This window comes from Falco peregrinus, chromosome 8 (assembly GCF_023634155.1).
Source record: "Falco peregrinus isolate bFalPer1 chromosome 8, bFalPer1.pri, whole genome shotgun sequence".
NCBI classification, from domain to species: Eukaryota; Metazoa; Chordata; class Aves; order Falconiformes; family Falconidae; genus Falco; species Falco peregrinus.
The window spans coordinates 12,282,812-12,300,033 of record NC_073728.1 but is presented as its reverse complement, the minus strand read 5'-3'; positions in this window follow the sequence as shown (position 1 = coordinate 12,300,033).

Genomic DNA, 17,222 nt, shown 5'->3' with positions numbered 1-17,222 from the left:
AAGTTTTGACAGATCAGTGGGCACATTTTGAGAGAATCAGAAAACTAATTCATACTGCCTTTGCACTGCTCTGTTACTAACATTTCCCTGTCACTGTGACTCCTACTAATCACGACCCCAGCGTACACACAGATGTATCTCTGCCAGGATTTTTTTTGTTTGTTTGGGTAGGGTTTTTTTGAGTAAGAGCTGTCAAGGGGATGTAAATAACTCTGCTGATAACCAGAAGGGGCATCTCAGGCGTTTCTCTAGGAAGCTGGTCACAGCATTTTGGCCTGCCATTGCCCACACCACCCCACACCACCCCCTCGCAACCACATTAATCCTTTGGTTTCCTATGAGCAGGGCAGCACCCAGAGCAAGGGGGCAAGCCGTTCATCTGTCTCTGCAAAATTTCGTTAATCATTATTAAGTGGAAATACAGAGGCGTCTTGTCTGGTATTGATTACTAACATCAGGAAATTACTGTTTGGGGGTAGAAAGTAACCGGTTTTCAACTACCAACTGGTTTTAAACTGCAGACACAGCTTTAAGCATGGCCTGTTTCTCACAGGGGCAAGGTGCCAGAGCCACCCTGTCCCCTGCCGAGGCCACCGCAGGTGACAGGCCACGCTCCCCCCTGCACAGGGGCTGAGCAAAGTCAAGGCTTCCCTAAATATTTAGTCCTGTTTTCCGCAGTGTTTATAAGGAGAGGGGCAGTACTACAGAAACGTGACTCACATCAAACTGATTTCTTCAGCAAAACAATACCGAACCGGTATATTTTTAATGTCTAAAATTCGGAGGGTTTTTTTGTTTATGTTAGCTTCAGGTGAGAGCATATAAAATCACCCCTATGGAGCCGCGGCTTGCAGCAGGCCCCCCGGCCCTCAGGGAACCGCCCCGGCCCTCAGGGAGGCCAGGCCCGCCGGGGGTCCCGCCGCCGCAGGCCCCTGGCGCCATCTGCCGGCCGCTTGTCCCCGCGCTGGGCAGGGGGTGCCGGTACCGCCCGCGGCCGCTCCCCCCGGGCCGGGCAGGGGGTGCCGGTGCCGCTACCGCCTGCGACCGCTCCTCCCGGGCCGGGCAGCAGCAGCGGGGCCGCCGTGGCCGGCGGGGAACCGCTCTGAGCTGCGGCCCCTCTCCCGGACGGTTAAAGGGGAGCTGCCGCCACCGGCACCCCGGTAACGCCGCCCAGCGCTCCCTGTGCGCCGAGGTGGCGGCCCGGCAAGGGAAGGCCGAGCAGGCGCTCCCAGCCACGCTCAGCCGTGCCTCCGCAAAGACGACAGCCGCCTTGCAGCTGGCTTTTATTATTATTATTTTTGAAACGGAAAATGCGTGTTTCCCACTGCCGCAAACATTTCCCCGTCCCGCCGCAGGCCCGGAGCGCAGCTAGTGGGTGACGCTGCAAACAGCTCCTGCCTGTGTTTTAAATTGCTCAAGTCCAGACGTTTAGAAAATTCATTTTACAAGTCCACCAGGAAGTCTAGGAGAATGTGTATAAACTGTTAGTATGACTGTGTCACAAAAAATCCTGGGTCAAATTAAAAAAAAAAAAAAATCTAATCCTCAAATGCTGCAGGTAACTTCAGGGCCCTCGGGGTGACTCCTAACCCAGCTCCAGGGAAAACCCTCCTGCCATAGAGTTTGTTCTGCTTTTGCCTGATAAAAATTCAGCTGATTTCTAGCCCGTATGTTGCTGCTGGTTTTAGCCACAAAAACCATACGTGGCTCAAAGCTCCAAGCCCTGACACAGAGATGCACCACATCAGTCTCTCCAAAATGCCCAAACATCTTCCCTGGTGTCCTTTTAAAAATAAGAAGTGGAAGAGGAGTATTTTACTTTTACATTTAAATTTATCTGGCTGTTACATTTTGGTTTGCAGTTGCTTTCAGACACAACTTTTCAGCTGACAGAAGCAATAACCACACTCAGAATTCCGCAACAACGTGCCTGTCACCTAATTGTCCGTCTTATGCCTTTTCTGTCCCTCATTGCTTTCTCAGCCAGTCAGAAAAGACATGAAGAAAGTAATTACTATTTTCACAGGTTTTACATTTAAATTTGGACCCTTGAAAAGCAGTTATTAAAAGTTGACACAATTAATGAGGATGAGGAGCAGAAAAACCTGCTTAAGAACCCCACAGTCCACACTATAAAGACTGAATTTCCCTGTAAAACAATTAAGGCACCACAGCGATTGATGCTACAGATACAGCAGTGATGGTTGGCATGTTTGGAATGTCATGCAACATTTCTTCCTTGTATTTACCTTTCTTGTCCCTAACCCAGTGGTCAGAGACCCAAAGTTAGTTTCTGCTCCAGCACCCCGTTATTCTGCTTCTAGACTATGGGCAAGTCACACTTGCATCAAAACCACAAGTACAAATCTCAATAGCTCTTTATACTACTGGCCAAATAAATAACTGAACAGCGCTAATTAATATCTTAAGCGTTTTTACAGTGACAGTAATAACCTAAAGATTAATTTCCTTTGCTCTTGGTGAGAGGGGCTGTGAACAGGGAGAAGGGCATCCTGCCTGGCAATCCCAGGCTATTCTAGAAGATGTCACTGAAAAGAATCTCTTCCAGCCCCAGCCTGTAATTTTATTCACCTACAATTCAGCTGACACTGTTGCCCTGGATTCCTCCTCCCTGTTAGATATTAAAATGGCTGAAGTCAAACATGAAATACTACGTTATTTCAAAAATCTGTTTGGGAATTCAAAACCCAGGGACAAATGGACCCTGCAATAGCTCTTATGCCCTACTGACACTTTAAAATCCTTCCCTCCTTCCCATCTCAGCAGTAAAACCAGCTTTAAACCATTTCTGTACTTTTCATGTAGTTGACTGATTTCTGCTGAGTGTCTTTGCCCTTTCCTCCCCTCCTCCTTCAGTTGCATCAAGTTCACAGGCAGAGAAAGAGAAGTTAAAGCAAGAAGCATCCAGGAAAAACTGAAATCCTAGGTCAGTCTGCCTCATGCAAACAAGGCAGGCATGAAAACCATCCTGAAAATTCAAGTTGCCATAATTTTTCAAGTGCCCCCTTGAGAAACTCCCTAGTAATCAAACCGTTCCTAGATCTGCGGGAGCTTCTAAAGAAACACTTCTGTAAGCAGCAACAAGACCTTTCCACCAACTGCTTTACCTCAGTGGAGAATTTGTTGGGTTTGGGTCCTAATTGGCTTCTCCATAATTTCGTCCTGACACTGGCTGCATATATGGAAGGTCTCCAGAGGCTGAAACACTCTACTGCTGTTGCAAGCACAAAACAATTTCCAGGATTTACAAGACTGAGGGCACTCAGGAGGGATTTAGACATCCAACCAAAATTGTACAGCAATGAATCAGCAGTCAGTAAGTGCAAGACCTGTAGGAAATAAACTGAATAGAAATAAGAATGATTATCATTTCAGGCATCTCCTATCCTGACATCCCTTATGTGTATATCAGAATACATGGGTACAGCCTAGACACTAATATGATCCAGCTAGAAATCATAGCCAGACAGAGTAAAACCAGTATTTTCAGCTGCTCTGAGCTGACAAAGCATCAGTTTGGGCTTATTAAGTAAGTACTCAGCTGGAAGGCTGGAGAACTGGGCTCCCCATTCCTGCCACTGACTTCATGCCCTAAAATGAAGGTATTAAGTACACAATATATTTCATTAGAATAGCCATCATCATGGTTATGGGTGTAAAAAGCCCCACTTGACTCTCAGCATGCAGCACTGTTGCTGGAAGACAAATTTATAGCTAAGGATAATGGGGAAATACACAGAATTACAGCTCTACCACACGTTAAGTGCATCCCTAACTGCCCAGGAGAGACTCTAGTACCAAAAATTGCCCACTATCTGGAAAAAAAGATATTATTTTTCTCTCACATTTGCTCTGGCTGCTTGCCAAGAGTTTGCATGCAATTTCCACATGGATTTCCAGACTTTCCAGTCTTCCTGTGTTGAGGGGTTTTTATATATATACATATATCTCTAATCTCAGTGCACTCAGTAAGGTGTTTGGAGTGTGATCAGCACAGACCTGGAGGGGAGCCAGCTTCCAAAGGTCGCAATAAATGCAAAGGAGACCCACGGTGTTTAAAGATGAAGAATGAAGTCCATCTACTGAAGGGCTGCGTTTAGCTGTAATTCTCTTTTGGACTTCAATATGTACATAATATACACACATGTATGATACATACATAAAACATGTATGTTTTCAAACACAGAACTGGTATTCTCAGTAACGGAAGAAAAATTGCTCATCAGCTGAATTCTTCCAAAGAAAAAAATTGCACTCAAAGGTATCCAAAGGCCATTGAAATCATGACAAAAATCTCAGAATGGTTCCAGAAGAGATGTACCAAGTGCTCGGTCCCTGTGAGGGAAGAGCAGGTCCGGACCCTGTTTCAGCACTGGGGCACGAGTGCATTGCTGCACTTTTGACAGACGGCCAGCCACCAAAGCTAGCGTTTGAACCCTTTCAGTCATGCTTTGGTTGTCTCTAACCTAGGAGCAGAGCCATAAACGTGCTATTACGATGAATCATCTACTGTTTTCATGACAGAATCTCTACACACAAGTAGGCTGAAGAACGATGCAAACGGGAGGTCGTATCACTAGAGCAATGTAGCTGAAGCAATGCCATTTTCCACACACCAAATGGTAGCTACTGTTTTTGCCAACTCACAGACATTTGGATAAGACACCTTACTCTGTCTTGTGATATAAAGCCATTTCTAATCAATTCCCCGCTAAAGTATGGTAAAACAATCAATGCAATTAAGATTAATTATTCTGTTAGCGTGAAAAACAGTCCCAGACCTTTTGTATTATAACTTAATAACACCAAAGATAAAAAAAACTACTCAAGAATCCTCTTCAGGGGACAAAAAGCTTCCCTTTTCTTATCCAGCAAAACAAAACAAAGAAAAACCACACACAAAAAAAAAAAAACCCAAACAAAACACCAATTGCCTTTCTTCCAGAAATGGCTTCCCATACTGCCATTATTTAATCCTCAAGGTGACCCAATTTAGGCTGAAAGTACCAATAGATTACCAGAAGGAAGAAATACAAATAGCACAGAAATGGTATGTGCTGTTCTCCTGAGATTCACGAACACAAAGGACAAGGACAGAATCTTGCTGTCAGTTTAAGTAAAAAAAAAAAAAAAAAAAAAAAAATTAATACAAAAGAAGGAAAACTGCAGCAGAGTCCCGCCTCTGCTCTCCAAAGTATGAACTTCCATCCTCCCAAAAAGCCAGGTCTTGCAAACAGATAAGCTTTGCTTTAACGGAAACTCTAGCAGGATTTTAAATTAACCTACGGATTTAAGTCAGTGTCATTTTCTATAGTTTTGCTGAATCACAGGAAGGAAATATGAATCATTTTAGACTATGCTAATAATTTTCTGAATTTTTCATTTTCATATTTAGATCAGGAAACAAACATACTAAAAAATGCCCAGAAGTAACCCCTCTGCCAGAAGCCCTTTCTGTTGAATCTTACTATTTGTTCCTCTTAGAATATCCAGCACATAGTACATTTTTAATATACATTAGCGAGGTGGGGCTTTTTTCCCCCCCAAATGTTTCGTAACATCTTAAGGAACAGAACGCCCATAATGGCTATCACTTGTTGAAACTCTCTTCTCTACCAAAACCACTGATGTCAAGAAGAGGCAACAACTGTGACTTTGTCAGTAGTTTCATATCTGGTTTGTTTTGAGTTTGAGAAGACTGCCCTTCCTCTGGTACCACAGAGAAGAAGGTGGCAGAATAGGAAGCCCAAAAGGGACAGCAGCTGGGAACAGACCCTTTCTGGTCCTCAAATGTAGGGTGTATAGCTATCAAAGAAACCATTTTTTTGTTGCTACACAGCCAAAAAGGTAGGTCAGAGCACAGAAGCAATATGGTAAGATCTGGGTTTCACTCATTTTTCACAAGCAGGAGCTTCCCTCACCCGTCTGTGCCAGAAAGACATATGGTGGTTTTCATCTCCAGCAGTGAAAGAGAGTACATGTCGTAAGTTATTGCTCCCACTGGTCACCTTAGATTATACAATGCACACAGCTGAATTTGATGATGTCTATAGTACATTCATGCATGTGTAGAGGAGTCTTGAGCATTAGGGATAGCCCTACATAAATTCCCCGGGGAATGTTCGATAGAGAATTACAGGCAACCACAGCCCTACCTTAAGCGGCTGGGCTTTGTCCTTCATCTTTAAAGACCACAAGTCTCCTGACCATGTAGTAAGAGCTTGGGAGACTGGTTCTCTTGCAAAACAAGTCTGTGCTGATTACACTCCAAACACCTTACTGAGCACCCTGCCGTGCCCCTCTCATCTAACCATGTATCACCATGGGTGACAGTGCCTCCAGTGCAGAAAAGGTACTGACAGACGGCAAGTTTCTGTATACATACAGTGCCCACTCCTTGTCTGAACTTGATTTAAAAAAATACTTGCCATAGCTACACCAACAAAATAGGATTTACAAAATGCAGAAAAATGTATGTACTTGCCTGCATATGGCTACACCGAAAAGCACTTTGGTTTATGTGTTAAATGCGTTAAAAGATTACAGGCTTGCATTTAGCATACTGCAGAACTTGCTAGCCAGCACAGTCATTCAAGGAGAAGCCTGGAAGAAAACAGGAGGAAATTCCATCTCTGCTTTCTTTTTTGCAGCATCTTCACAAAACAGAAAACAATCCTTTGAGAACATCCTGAAATCCAAAACCAGACATAACTTCCCTAAGGATTAAATCAGCCTTTAGATATGTACGCACTGTTCACTCCGACTGCTTTTCATAGATACCTAGAAGGATAACAGCCCTTAGTGAGAGGTTTTAACCATGTTTAGACCACATTTTGCAACATAGAGTGCAAGTTCAGAGTAAAACCTATTCTAAGATTTAATTCTCCAGATAGTGGGTTTTATTTTATTCTCATCTGATTTGCAGCAATAATTCCACAAAAGCCACTTTGCTCCACTGATTTGTGAAGCAAGTTCAGAGACTTCAGAACAGGTTTTCAAATTGATGAATATGAATCCTGCACACTGCCCTCATGCCGACACTGAGGATTTCTCCACTAGTTACAAGAAAGCTTGGTAAGTCAAAGCAGATGAAAGTTATGCTACTGAGGAAATTATGTTTACATGAAGCTTTCCATTTGTTTGAAGAATTTCACAGCTATCCAGATCACAGAGATTTTTAATACGGACAGATAAGCACATCAAGAGTCGGAACAACGAGCCTTAAAGATGTGTGCACAGCTGGCACACACTGACCCTTCGATCCTGCTATGGTCTTGCACCCTGCTTGCTTAAGTCATCAGTGTTAGAGGACAAACACACAGCGCACAAAATGGACAAACATTACAAACAGCCACTTCTTAAAGAACAGCTGCTGCTGCTGAAGCCTGATCTAAACGACCATTTAAAATTAACATTTGAGTGTAGCAAATCAGTCTCTGCATACTACAGGTAAAATACATGTATGCACCTCTCACTTTTTCATTTATTATGTACCACTTCTGTTTACAGGTAAAAAAAAAAAAACCCCACACACCACAGCATCTATCAGCAGCACATTCTTAACAGGAAAATTAAGCACATATACAGGAGAAAGAAAAATGTGATCAAATGACAGACTGGGGCAAGGCCAGCTGTGATGAGCACCGCTGCTGCAGGCCAGGTTGGCACAGCTCCGGCTGCCCACCTTGCAGGCTGCGGTGCCACCAGGGCAGAGCAGATCTGCAATCCCTGTCACACAAGGGAGCTTTTGCTCATCTCTCTGATGAAGCAGTTCACATCGAACTGCAGGACTATGAGCTAGATCATGTCTGCTGTGGGGATGGAAACACTCTGCCAAAGGGTAGTAACGTCTCAAACTGCTACAGCTGTTCGTTCAGCGAGCATGAGCCCTAAATCTTAACACTGTATCTCGAGGATTAGTCCAGCTTTACCACTATATTGTCTGAGGCAGGTTAATTCACTTCACATCATCTTTTTTCCCCATCCCTTCTGTTCTTCTTGTGCATATTGATTTTTGCCATTGGTAACAAGATGATGGATCCCTCAATCTGTATTAGCCTATAGCCCCCTACTAAAAAAAAATAAAAATCTTAATGATAGTTATCACAAAAGCAAATACGCAGGCAGCAAAATGAGCGATTATTCCTATGTGAATACTTGTTTGTTTGGTGCTTTTAAGTAGGAAAGGACTGGTTAGAAATTACAAGAGTCACAACCAAAAATCAGGAAGTATACATGTGTGCAATCTAGTTGCCAGGACTGCTACAGAGTAAGAGTCAGTAGCCACTAGGTTCTCCTCACAGGTCCTCCATTTAAGTTACCTCCTGGCATCAGTGGATTTGCACCACAAGAAGCTCTCTGAGAGCAGGAACAAGCTTCTCAGCCAAGTTTTCTGGGTTTTGGTGGGGCTTTTTTTTTTGTGGTTTAGGTTTTTTGTTTGGGGCTTTTTTACTGTTCCAAGACTACTAGAAATTTAGAATGTAATGCCTTCTTAGCCATTGCTCTATTACCCAACACTAATTGTATCTACTTCTTTTACTTGTAGGATTCTTTGTAGAAGGGAGGAAATTTGGTCAAAAAATAACCTACATATGACTTTCTGCTCTTCAGTATGCAGCTGAGTCCCTGAGTGTGATAAAGAAATAGCTAAGAGAAATTCAACCATGAATCTGTTATTTCATGGAGTTATATATACCCAATTCCTTAGCAGTTACAAAAGTTTATATTTTATTTTAACTGGAAAGGCAACAAAATTCAGAACAGCATCCTTAAAATACCACCCATGGGTATTTGTTCTCTGAATCAGGAGTGGGGAAGGGAAAAACAATAAATCTATAGTGAACTACTCATTTTGATCCAGGCAATCTACTGTTTCTTTTTCCTTAAACACACAGAAACAAAAATAAATGGCCCCACTGGCCAGTAATTTTCCTGTTTCGAAGGAACTCTGAGACTAATGTGTCACTTTCAGACAAAAGAGACTTGGGCTGCAGGCTCTTTCAACACACAAAGTGACTCTTACTTCCGGGATTTTGTTAAGAAGTCAGCCTGCCCCTTTCTAGTTCTTCATTCTGTTGTTTCAAAACACTCATACAAGCAAACATCACCTCAACAGGCTACTGCTGATTACAGCCTCTTCAGAAGCTGTGAAGCATGAGCCCTTCACTTGGAGAGTGATGGACCTGAAACCTCAGATCAATGCCAAAACGGAAAGGGGAATGCTGTTTCACCACCATCAGCCCACTCCTGAGGTCCTTCTGTAGCTCCGAAAGGCTGGCGACAAAATCCTGGTGGCGAGTCGCTCCTTCACAGACAAGTATTTCTAACCGCAATGAAACTAAACAGCAAAATGCCATTCTGCCGCTGCCGCCACCACCATGCCCGCGCCTCAGTGCTTTTTATGCTAACACTTTTAAGCAGCTAGAAAAAAGGTTTTCAAAGCTTATTTTTTAAGGTTTGGGGTTTTCTCTTGTTTGGGGTTTTTTTGAGGCTCCATCACTGCTGTTGGAAAAATTACTCTTGCCAGAGCGCTGCGCTTCAGGGCTCTCCTCTGCTGTTTGACAGGGGCCTGAGGCTACAGAGCCAGTGCTCGCGCTCTGCGCTCGCTTCGGGACACCAGCAGGCTCTGGGTGTTACAGTGTGACCACAGGTGCAGGCAGTGCCTTAGTCCTCTGGAAAATAAGAGCCTCAGCACTGAGATTTTATCACGGCCTCTTCATCCAAATGATCCTCAGAACAACAGCAACCTATAAATCCAGCAATTAATAGCATTTTCATAGAACAGCAAGTATGAAACATTACATCACATCATGGACAAGGAGTTTTCTTACATTAAACTGGTATAGATCCCTCATCTATCTATCTATTTAGGAAAAAAAAAAAAAAAAGACTGAAAGACTTCCAGTCTGCCCAGGAAACAAGCAACACCCGAGTTCTTATCCATCAATTTTGCCTGGAGAAAAAAGTAAACTATAACTGCTGGATTTTGAATTTATTTTTTTTTTAAATGTAGGGGTTAAGTTACACTGTGAAGAAGAAACTGAGTCATCTCAAAGCTTAACAATGAGGAAGGTTCCACCTTCTCCAGGATGAATTTATGCCAAAATTTTTATAATCTTAAAATCCAAACACCAGGTTTTGCTGGGGATTATTACAGTGCAAAATCCTGAAGGGAAGATGCCCACCACCAGTGTTTTAACCTCTTCTGCAGACCACTATCCCTGCACATGCCCAATTGCCTCCCACCCACCCCAGCTGCTGTGTAGACTGGTGGGACCATATGCGTGGAAAGGAGTCCACTCAATCTTCACGCACTGCCCAGAGTCCTTACTAAGCAAATTAACACCGCAAACGATTTGGCCAGTTTAGCTAATGGGAAAGCTACAGATGTTATAAAGTGAAAAAGAATGAGCCTTGTGCATCCACTTGGTGACAGGTCACAGCACGTTCAATTTCAGTAATAGCAAGAGTATTTTAGACTTAGATTAAGAGGCTTTCATAGCCTCTATATTTGCAGCACAGAACATGAGGTGAATTGATTAATCTTCATCAAACAGCAGGCAGTACAGTGAACAAAAGAGTAGATAACGTCAATTTTAAAGCTGATTGTTTTTCCTGGCCTTATAATAAGTTACTCCTAACCTGGAAAAATTGTGAGATCATTTGACATCAAACTTTAACAAGAATGCCTTATAATACTCATCTACTTAAAAATTTAATAAAGTTTAATTAAAATGTGGCTGCCCGTTTTTTGCACCCACGCTTCTGCAGAGTAAGCATTTGGATGTCCGTTTGCATGCATAAGACGGGAAAACGAGCTTTGAAAACAACAGCTATGGGGTTGCACCTACCACTATTCCAAATAGATTCCAAGTCTGCAGTAGCTGGAGTTCGCCACCCTCCAGATTAAAAGCACAGAAACTATGCAGTGACAGTTGCACCTTTATTGTGAAACACATCTATACAGCTTTGCTTTTCTTGTCAACCCTTGATATTCTCTGACACGACACTGACTGAACTGACTATATGTACCACCATACCCTCTGCTTCTTACTAGTGATCCACGAGAAGACTACAGGCACTTCACCAGAGACGCGCACCGCAGCTCAGTTTCGATGCTCGTACCGCTGCAAAATGAGAATTTTGGTCTATAAGCAATAGTCACACAAGTATGACTGTTGGCTTTATCGGTTTAGTACCTGATCATTCCTGGCATTCATCACTGCAAGGTTTTGGTCTTCTCAGGCACCTGAGTACTTAGAGCTGTTGAGCTCAGATACTCTTGTGGCTTGATTGTTTTCTGTTCACAGGTCTTCAGGGTCCTAAGAACAGGCAAACACATTATAGAGAACTGGTGAGGTCTGCAGCACACAACCTAGTCTCTGGTAACACTCCTACCTTTGGTCTGCTACACAGAAAGCACTTTTTTCACTACAGGGTCAAAGAAAAGCATCTTGAAGGTCACCAGCACTACATTTCTGAAGTTCAAGTACTCTATCACTGGCAAACACAGCAGCTAAACCGTAATCAGAGTGCAGTGCAATAATCAGTAACATTCCTAAGAAGCCAACTAAACTTTTAATTCCTTCTCAAACAAAAGGAGGAAGGAGGCCAATTATTTTAGGATTCAGTGCAAAAGCTGCTGAACTATTTCTGAAAATTCTCAAAAGGTGATTCAGACACACACTTCATGCAGGAGATTAAATTCTGTAAGTGCTAACAAAACTTCTCTGAATTTCACAGAATCAGAACGTAAAGCAAAGTCCTAGGATAAAAGCTAAGGGACTTTTTTCCTCCATTGTAAATAAATCCATGTTGTTCACTGGGTCCCCGCAGAGATGCTGTAAGTAGCCACATGCATTCTATAACTGTAGTTTTCACATTCCTCCCTACAGCTTTTGACAAGCTTGTCGCATTTTCAAGAATCACCTCAAAGGCAAGACTTATGTATTGTAAGTTATCACAATTCCATCCAATGCAATGGAGCTGCCTTCAGTGGCATAGATGAAAATTCTCCAGTTTCACCCAGTCTGCTTACCTATTATGCTTTATTTCTACTGCAATAGTATACTATTATTAGTAGCATGCCACGTATAAAAGCATGTCGATATGTTGCCTTTCATAAAGTTTCTTTGATCCTTTTCTACCAAAGCAGAAAATTAACTCCTCTAAGAAACTGTCGGGGCATGGGAAACTGGGAGGGAACACTGCCAGGACAGCTGACCCAAACTAGCCAAAGGGATATTGCACACCATAGAAAGTTGTGCTGAGTATATAAACTGGGGGGGGGGGTGGGGTTGGCCAGGGCCTGCCGACAGTGGCTCAGGGACCGGCTGGGCATCAGTCAGTGGGTGGTGAGCAGTTGTGCTGTGAATCATTTTTTTTTTCCCCTTCCTTTTGGATTTTATCCCTCTCCCCTCACTCTCCTTTTCATTACAATTGTTACTGCTATAATTTTATTTAAATTACTAAATTGTTCTTATCTCAACTCCCACATCTTCCCCCCCCCCCCCCCCCCCCCCCCCCAAATTCTCCTCCCCATCCCACATCCAGCTGACAGCAGAGGAGGGAGTGCACGAGCAGCTGTGTGGTACTCAGTTGCCAGCTGGAGTTAAACTGTGACAACCTGTAACAGCAAAAATCATGGGAAACTACATCACCAATTTAGTACTGTTAGTGCCATATAGAATGGTGACACAAACTCAAACCAGAGTGAATAGTTCTGCAAGGTCATCTCCACCAAACACACCTCAAAATGGAACTGAGGTTCCCTGGACTAAGAGACAGAATAACATATTTACACACCTCGGAACTCATTTCCCCCCCCCTCAAGAAAAGTACCAAAACTGCAACTATAAACACCTAAATATAGCTGTTCTTAAAGTTCTGACAACAGCCTCTGCTCAGTTGTATTACTCTCTACTGTAATCTGCATGTTCTTTAATATGACTCTTTTCACCCGTGCATTTTTTATTTTTGTACAGAATCAAGCCATTTTTAGTCAAGCTGCCAGTAGAAGTGGAATGTAGTAAGTAGTAAATTAGTTTTCAAAGCCACAATCACACCCCAAAAATAGTAGGGGAAAAACACTAGTAAAGTGCAGCCCTGTAAGATTTTGCTTCATTAAAAATAAAGACAAATAGTGGCTGCTAATAAAAATGCCAAGTGAAGCGATATGTCATTAAAGCAAAAATGCCAGTGGCACATAAGACTAATTCAGGTTTTAACACATCACATATTCACAGTCTCGTTGTCTATATTTATTAAACCCAAGACAGCTGCTTTGGGATGTCAGTGCCCTTTACACTGACTACAACAGAAACTATTACCCTACTTTAAAACAAGGTTACTTGAAAACCAAGCAGCACAATAACATCCTTCATAGCCCATAATCTCGACCTAAAGACAAGTAATTTTGGAAATCAAAGGCATTTACCTCTTGAATATTTTCCTAGATCAGAGACTTTGTTCATAAAGTACAGATTCTGTTTACCTACAATACATTTTCACAGTTTGAAAAACCTTGGGAAATGGAATAATTGTTGCAGAAAAAGAAACCAAACCTAAGCAAGAAAGGCAAGGGATAGGATGAAAGGTTTTGTTACGCTGCTCTAATCCTAGGCTACAGACTAGCATAAGGAAGTGCTGAGGGGCAGTATTTTAATATGGTTAAAAATGACAGCTATAGCTTGCTCTGACCTGTTCCCAGGCTGCTCAGTATGATCCGTTCTTTATTCACGGAGTAGGTCACCTTTTCTTCCAGTTAAATAAAGGTTTACAGGACAATTTATGGACTTCTGTCAAAGCTTTGTATCAGTAGTGTTTCTAGTTGTGTCTAGAACCTTCTAGGATAGGGACACCCTTACAGAGCCATGATAAGACCTTTTGATCTCATGGATTAGGTATTTGGTTGGTAAACTGTTAAAACTAAACTATTATTACAGCAATCAGGGATGACATCCCTGAGTTTTGAAAAATAAACTAGAAAAAATCAAATAAGCCCTATTATGCTAGGAAAATATGGTATAAAGATGTGCTGTAAACACAGAAAATTTCAAATTCCTTCCCTCATATAGTCCATCACACTTCCACTCTAGCTTTCAGTTTTTTTCCTCAGAGTTTGGGGTTAGGACTAACCCTTGCACAAGAAAAAGGCTCATAAAATGGCAACAATTAATATGAGAAGGGAAAGCACGGCATTAAAATTTGCAGTCATCTCTCACATCTTGATAGCTCACTTCTCAATTTTCTAAGTCCTGCTTCCCCAGCAAAGGAATATTTCCCGCCTTGTCTACACATAAATTATACACATATTATGCATGTAATTATGCACATATATTATAGTGATTAAATAATTGTAATTGCTCTATCTGCTTCAAAAAGACAGACACTATTAAGTATGCATGCTCTCTCCATGTAAGCAAAGTATTTCTCTGCTCTGGTATTAGCTACGAACAGCTTGAAGTTGTATTCTTGAGTGACAGAATGGTAAAAGTGTGAGAAAGACTGAACAGGTTTGAGGCTGATTTCCATCTGCACAAAGCAAACAGGTTTACATTATAGTAGATGGATACAAGTTTGTTCAAGTAATGCCTTTTCATGCTTAAACTTTTACTGAAAAAAATACTTCTATCTGGGAAACACTACCGAGCTCCTTGCAGTCACACACAGAACACAGGTGGCTATTACAGAGAGAGGCAGACACACGCAGGCTGTGTTCTTCATGAAAAGGCTGCCCGTTAAGTAGCTGTGACCCAGCATAGGTTATTTTACACGCTTTCAGACTATGCAAGTGTGACTGCTACTCAGCACGATCCTCTCTCTATGTTTCCCAACTGAAGCATCACATCAAATATTCCAGAAGCAAATCCATTCACTCCCCGCCACTCCGTCTTACTGAGCACTTCCTTGCATCCATCCTGGATTTAGGTAGTTACTCACCAAGCTGCTTAGCAACAACAATGGCAAATCTACTTCTAGAGTCTGCAGATTCAACTTCCCTACAGAGCACAGTCGGCAGCGTACCAGGACTCCAGGGCTTAAACCCTGATCACACAGGAGTGTTTTACCAATTATCAGTTTCAGTGGTGGCAGAATTTACCATTCCATTTAAAAACCAGTTAAAAAGAGTTTGAGAAAGGCCAACATTCCAGGAAAACAAATGTTGTTGGAACTGCTGGAAATAACGCCCTCCTTTTTCTTTCCCTTTATTTTCCATTTGACATTTTGGTTTTTTAATCATGCTACCCCCTCTACCCTATACCATAACTCCTTTTGTCAAACAGTATTGTTGTAACCACTAGGATTTATGCGGGGCCATAATTTTGCTGATAAGCACAAGAAAAAGTTGGGTCTTCCAAAGATAAGTTGAAAAAAATTAATGTTTTATTCCATATTGATCTTTTATAGAGCACAAATTATTCTTTGAATTGTTTTCAACCTCACAGAATACATTTTAGAGATATCGCTTCATATTTTAAGGAACACGAGACTTGTTTAGAGATCATTTTCGTTACAACATCACAAATGAAGAGTGCCACTTTTCTAAATGGGTAATTGTTGACAAGAGCCATTTAAGCTGTCACATATGCTAATAAATAGCCATGCACTCTGCAGGCATTTGGAACAGAAAAAAATAGATGAAAATGCTTTTAAGCTATAGAAGCTGAGCTGTGTAAATGGGAATAGCTCGCCTCCAAGAGCAGGGCAGCGTGCTAAATAAAGAGCACTGCCAGCCCACAAACACAGTGGGACAATTACATACTGCGGTGAAAGCCAGGAGTTCAAAGCTGGTATCAACCTCTCAAGGACAACTAGAACTCTGCTGATGCAACTTTCTTAGCTTTAAAGCACATTCTGAAAAACTGACCTACAAGAGTTCTTGAAGCAGCTACTGCTTACTGAAAATTTCTATCCATTTTTATTGTCTGCTGCTGCCAAGGAGTGCATCAACGCAAAATAAGTGTCACACAGTATGTCCTTCAGCATAAAATCAGCAATTGTTATTAGTAACAAGTACCTTTATTTTATTATTCACAGGAATTTTCATTCTGTTGCTTTTAAACTGAAGAGAGTTAACTTGCCAGTCTCCTCAGCTTCTTTTTTTTTTAAGTTTTGATCCTTAAAGCTCCCTGTTTTCAGCTGATGAATATACAGTAACAGTTTTCATTTTCAGAACCAACATTAGTTTGCTGCACCATTGGTTAAAATCCAAGCATTTAGTCAAGCTTGTTTCCCTCTCTGCCTGGCTTAGCACATGTAATGAGAATTATGCCTTTCACATTCATGCCAACTTGAATACATTAGACGCAAGAATAACAGCGTCAGCAGTATATCAAGATAGACAGTGCCACAGAAAATAATCCAATGCATTCTTACCTAGGTGGCATTCCAATTCCAGATGTTAAAACTAATGAACCATAAAGAGCTAATGATAGAATAGGGTTTGCTTATACAGTCTAACCTTGCTTAGTTTAAGCTGTTGCTGGATGCATTTTAAGAAGTATTACCTTGAGAACATACCCCGTTCCATACAGTTTCAGTATTGTCGTAAAATTGCTTAAGCAGTCTTTTGTCACCTTGCATTCAGATCGCAAGAAAAAAAACACTTGAATTTCAACATAACTAACTTTTTGCTAATTATCACTAAAGACCGCAATCAAATCTCTGCTTTGTGCAAGTTATTTTGCAAACATTTTCACATCTGAAGAACACAAAATAAGGTCAATTTTGCACGTGAATGCATGTAAGCCTATGCAAGTTTTGCATTGTATTACCGGTACAGTAAGCACAAACAATGAAAAATATTTTTGTATTTTTTTAAAAAATGTGTTTCCTATTAACATATTTCTGATACTCATTGGTTTTTTTCTATTCAGCAAGGCATTGATACAAAAAATACACTCCAGGCTTCCTGTAAAGCCTACACTTAAGTCAACATTATATAAAACATCTTCTAGATGGAAAATATCCCCGAATAACTGGCTAAATGGGATATCATAAGAACTTAACATAGTCCTTCCTGGAATTGGGACCCTCATCCTCAGACTGGCTGAACATGAACCTAAACTGATCATTGCCAAGGAAAGGTACTTTCCAGGGCTGGTGTCAGGCTGTCCTACAGTATATATATAAATAAGAAATAAAGAAATAGTTGAGCAGTACTCAGTTTGTTTCAATAGTGTTAAGGTATAAAATACCTC